At 38.3% G+C, this 6,000-nt stretch overlaps 1 long non-coding RNA gene across 1 annotated transcript in view; it reads right to left on the minus strand.

Moving 5' to 3' along the window:
- LOC141018942 (uncharacterized) overlaps window positions 1-3,072 on the minus strand; it is a 44,728-nt gene extending 41,656 nt beyond the window's left edge. The window contains exon 1 of the long non-coding RNA XR_012180756.1: window positions 2,864-3,072. This is a non-coding gene — a long non-coding RNA (uncharacterized lncRNA). The remainder of the gene's footprint in view (window positions 1-2,863) is intronic.
- Between the last annotated feature and the right edge of the window lie 2,928 nt (window positions 3,073-6,000).

Genomic DNA, 6,000 nt, shown 5'->3' on the forward strand with positions numbered 1-6,000 from the left:
GTCTACACGTGTTACGCCCGCACAGAGGCGCACAGTAGTTCAGAGGCCGTGTTGTTGTGCCTTGATTTTCTTCTACAAATCAAATACGGGCTGCACGCTTAAGCGTTTCCTCGTATGTCAGCAAGTTTTAGAGATTAAACTGTTTCATGTTTAATGGGATAAGGAGGAACATGAGCTTCTATCCAATCCTGGCCCAATTGAGTGTTTTTAATGCAATTTGTCAACTCCCTCTGCTAGTGGGATTTGTTCCATACTGTTAGATGTGGAGTCAATTACATAGTATCTCTGAAGAGTATTTTGCTTGAGAGATTGCTCATCTGGCAATATTAAAGCTACTTAGTATATGTTTGGCTGGAGTGAAGGAAATACAGTTAACAGGTTTTTTTTTTTTTTTTTTTAATTCCACATCCACTTTTTAACTGGATGCAATTTTGAAAAATGTTTAGCTCGTGTTGTATGTGTACACATTAATATAGAATTATATGAGCAAATAAAACATTCACTTAACTCTTTATATGATCCTGAAATGTCCAATATGATTAATTATAGACTCAAAGCATTACAAATGAGTCACCAGTTAATGTTAACAAATATTCTCCCTTAAGGGCCTCTATTAATAATTTCATATTCTCTCCAAATATTATTCTATCCACCTGCTGCGCGTGATCCTATTTTTCCCTTTTTTTCCCCCCGTTTTGTGATCATACATAATTTAGTCCCTGGCCACATCTAATAAATGATGTTGACATATGCTCTTGCAGAGAGCACTGCCTGGAAGTGTTGGTTGATAAGCTTCTTTGCATTCTCACTGGATCCAATTTTGCTCTATCAGTACATGGGCTCTGCTCACATGGTCCACTAGGCCTCGAGATGTCCCAAGGCTTCCGATTAGTGAAAACTGTTTGAGGGGGGATGAGATTTGTGTAAAATTCAAATTTTGTCACCAATAGTATGTTTTTTAAGGGTCCCATTTTTTTAGATTCTTCCCCCTGTGTGCACGAGGTGGCATTTACAAAGCTCATATTATAATTTTTTTTTTTTTTTTTTACTAACTAAACTCTCTGCTGGTCTTTTGTTGTTGTTTTCTAATTAGATTCTAAGGACAGTTTTCGTGACATTTCTGTGAAAAGGTTTATAGAGCACAATAAAGAATGAAATAAAAAAAACTATTGTTTTATGGAGGGAGGGTGAGTGTGGAGGGTCTGAGAAGGGCTGGGTGTGGGTGGGGGTTCATGAGCCAGACTGCACACCCTCCAATACTGTGAGCATGTGGCGAATAAACTGCGCCCACCGAGCCACCAGAATGTGAAGATGGATTAAAAATTGAAATTGCTTTAAGCGCTTATAACCAAATATTTGTCCGTTCTCAGCCTGAAATGAATTCCTACAGTTCCAACTCACCCGCCCCACCTCCTCCTCCTCTTCTTCTTCTTCTTCCACCCGGCCCCGAGCATTACGAGAGAGAATCAATTCGATCAATTCCCCTCTACCAATTGTTTGTTGTTTTTTTTTTCTGCTGACCACACCTCAAGGATTAATATTTGATTAGCCTTTAGGAGAGGTGGAAAGTACTTATTAACCTTATTTGTCAATCTGTCAGTGCCACTGCGCGGATTGTGCCTTGCGGCGGGGAGCGCGGGGGCCAGAGGGGGGAGGGGATCACTTCAGGGAATATCATGTCTTCCAATGACTGCTCTCCTCTGGATGTTTCATCATAATTATCCATTTTAGGCTGCTGCCACAAGCATGACATTCATTTCAGCATTTTGAATACATTTGTTAATTGATAATATGATACGTTGTCCCACAATAATGTAATGGTATTGATGTTTAGCTGCTGTTTGCTTCCACAATTTGGCCAATTATGTCAAATTCTTTTCAGAATGAATAACAAGACGGGTTTGTGGTTACTAATTTTATTCACGATGATTGTTTGTAAACAAAAAAAATGGAGTATGTTGCCATTTAGGGTCATTTTCATTACAGTCCATGAAGACGAGGCATTTGCTCATTTTGAAATTGATGAGTAAACTTCCACACTGTAAGCAGTCCTTTTTTTCATTAGTAATTTTAATTAAGTCTTCTGCACAACACTGAAATTGACTTTATATATAATTGTTCATTATACGTCTTGTTTTCTACAATGGGGAAATTAAGGGGCCTCAAATGGATGAATCCGAGACATGATTAGTCTTGTTCATCCCAAATGTGTAATTTTTTTAATGCCTGGCGTGAGCTTTGCTGCAAAGTGAAATTGATACTTGGTATATGAAAACATTTAATGAATTGCCAATTCTGTTGTCAAAATCAAGCTAACAGATATTCTACGGGGAAATTTAAGGGGAGGATGCACATTTGAACATTCAAGCTCTGCAGTAAGACATTCATATTGAATTTGTCTTATTGACAATAAAAACATGGTTTTGCAGAATTTAAAAGCATAAAAGCGGCTCAGATGTGTGTAAGACAAACACACACACACACTCTTACACACAGTATTTAATAACCAATGGCTTTATTTGTCTTTTGTTTACAGAGTGCAACTCTTGCATCACAGCCAGCCTATAAGGGTCTGACTGTCTCTGCTTTAAAGTGTTTGGGTCTGACTCTGTTTGTGTCTAAATGATAACACCTCTCTCCGTGCTCATTGGAGGCCTCCCAGATCCGTCTCCTCAACCTCAGTGTTATCTGTGATCATACGCCCCCACGCTATCGAGCTCAGTCAAAGACCATCCCATGGTTTGCAGTGTTAATTACAGATCCTTTGATGTGATAGAACACAGCCCTGTAGAGATTGATTACTCTTTGAGCTAAGTTGTCTTCCAATTACTTAGACAATTAGCCAACTAATTAAAATACTTACCCTGTGCATTGAAAAAGGAAGAGGAGTGCTGCTGTGAGGATCTCCCTTGATATATGAGCTGCCAGGGATTCTCAGAGAGTCTCAGCTGAGGAGAAGAAGGCCTGGTGTGCCGACTGCAGCTCAGGAAAAAGGCCCAAAATGAGTCTCTGCACCAGACTGATGATAATAATGTGGATGAAGCATTTGGAGACGTTTATCACTTCCTGTTGATTGAGGATAAGGATGTTAAATTGGAGGATGAATTGATGTTTGGATATCCATCATCTCACAAGTTTTCCTTTCTGTCTGACAAATACCACCCTCTGAATGACAAGTGCAAATATCAAATATTTCCAAACCGATGTGTTTTGTTCTGTTGATCATTTCACTTTTTATCTATTCAGACTCAGGAAAGAAAATGTAAAGAACCAACGTTCAGCTTGGAGTTTTCTACCGACAAATAATTAGACAGTTGACTTGAAGTCACCAGAGCGTGCCTGAATATTTACATACAAATCATTTGTAGTTAGTCTGAAAATAGTCAGTTTGGGGCTCTTTATTTTAAGGGTCCGTGGAGGAATTTGGTCCTCTGATAAAAGAAGAGAAAAATTATTTCTGAGACTCTCAAGAGGCTTAAAAATTATTAATTTAATAGAAAACAGTTAGTGTTCCTACTCTGTTATCAAAATATTGAATATGTTGTTCATTTTCTTGTAAGCAGTAGCTGTGTTTGGCATATTTCTGTCCCTATTGTGCAAAATAACTGCAGTTTGTGTGAGTCTGTGTACTGTGGATTGTTTATTGCACACCAAAGCAAACAGACTTAAGAACTGTTTGTGGTTTCTCATGGGGAATGACAAATGAGCCCGTCCGACTGACCTGTGGTGCTCGTTCTGTATAATGACACAGGAGAGTTATTCTGACCACAAAAGTAGAAATAAATCCTAGAGAATCTACAAAAGTAAGTAAAGTGTTTTCGAAGATGTTGTAATCACAATGCAGACTAACATCACTGATTGTAGTTCCCACAATTAATGGCACTTCTGGTTGGAGTGTGAAACTAACTTTGACTGCCAGGGTTAATTTTTTGAAGGGTGTAATTGCTTTACATTACCAACATTGCAACAAGTCCTCCAAATTCAACAAAAAATCCATTGTTGGAGAACAACACATGAAACTTTCTGATCTGACATCCCTATCAGCAGGACACTGTCGTTCCAATGTGCCTTCCAAAAACAGTATTGCAAAAATATGTTTTGGTTGTAGTTATGTTTGGACAAAGCAGTAAGTTGGTTTGTCTTATGGAAAGACTGACAACTACTTCTGACTATTTCCTTCTTTACTCCTGACTGACAAAGGTCATCATAAGTATGGAGGACTTGTTTTCTTGAACACAAACATATGTCATTTTTAGGTATTTTTCTAGGGAGTCCAAAATGATGTATACACATTTGGGGTGTAAAGCATAAGCAAAGATGATATATCAATTTGCATGTCTTAAAATATGTATTCAGACCCCAAACTGGAAAGGGAAAGTCCATAAATCAAAAGTGAGCAGGAACAGATTCATCACAGCTCAAAGAGAAACTCAAGGTAGTTGGTGGTTTTCCTGGAGGCCAATTCACTGAATAACACTAAAACATATCAGCCTAATAAGCTTATTAATGTGTCTTCTTTACATCTCTACTCTCCTACATTCCTCCTCCTACATTTCTCTTTTGTCCAAAGCATCATACAGTACAATTAGTCCAATAAGCCTCTGGCTAGATGTCTGTAAGGGCATAGCTTTAAAACAAAGAGCATACGTGCCTAAAGTTATGTTTTTTAATTATCTAAAAAAAAACTAACATAAACCTTAATGTCAAATGCTGATGTTGATATTTCTGTTAATGCTAAGTTTATGTTTAGCATGGCGGCTCATCTCTGAAGCCATGATGTCCGTGATTCATTTGACTCTACACACCCACATTTGAATAGGATGAAAAGTTGCTTTATTTTTTTCTTTTGCTGTGCACAGCATCTGACTGAGGCTTGTCACACTTATTGTCATGTCCCTTTAACCCCAGCTGGGCAACTCCATTATTCCCACTCCATTGTAATGATAATGCTGTGTTATCTGGGCAAGGGACAAATATGCAAGGGACAATGGGGATGTAGACATGCATTCAATTTATGCATCCATAATTGCTTTTGATGATGTAGATAATTATGTTGCAGTCCGGAGAGAGTTTTTGCACCAAGCAAATTACAGAAAAACCTTCAAACCTTTGTTTTTCCTGTTCAACTATCCCACGTAAACACTGTGTGACCAGTATTTTTGAGCTAATAATGCTACTTCACTTTCATGCAACACTATAAGGTTTAAAAGTCACTTAGTTTCTCAGAAAGTGCGTGTTCATTTCTGGAATTATTTAGCTGAAACTTATGTGCAAATATAAATAAAATTTAGAAACCGCCAGCAGAATTAATCCTTGTAACTGAATGCAGAAGTCTTTGTTTTTTATGTCACTGCTACAGGGATTTGTTTGATTTTTCAACCCAGCCGAGTGTATTCACGTGATGCCATAGTCCTCTGACATCACAGGGTCGGTAGCTCATGTCATACTGTTGTGTTCCAGGTTGCAAGTATAAACAAGGGGCAACTGACAAATCAATATAATTTCACCGCTTGATCAGCAACTAAAAGACAATGTAGAGTGAAAATTGGGAGGCACATCAGGCCATATTTCAAGGTCAGAGACATTTGATGACCCATTACTTACCATACGACAGCAGCTAATGTTAGCACTCAATCAGTCCCCAGCTAACATTACTTCTTGACAGTGTTACAAGTTACAATAGGAAAAGTGTAAATAAATTTTGAAATATCAGTGCACATATCTTGGAATGGTACCGTAACGGTAGCTAGTTAACTAGGAAATAGTTGACTGCAAATGATAGATGTTTGACATATGGCCTGATGTCCCTCCAGACTTTCACTGCCCATTGTCTTTTCAGTTGCTGATCAATCAGGAAGCAGTCAATAATAATGATTTGTGAGATTCACAGCAGTAAAACATTTGAGCTTCCCAATCCGAGTCTGACGAGAAAAATGGCCGCCGTGTGACTATGGTCTATTGCCAGAGTAAATGCTGCCATTGTATGTTTCTGCAAACTAC

The sequence above is a fragment of the Pagrus major genome, chromosome 23 (genome assembly GCF_040436345.1).
Source record: "Pagrus major chromosome 23, Pma_NU_1.0".
In the NCBI taxonomy this organism is placed as follows: Eukaryota; Metazoa; Chordata; class Actinopteri; order Spariformes; family Sparidae; genus Pagrus; species Pagrus major.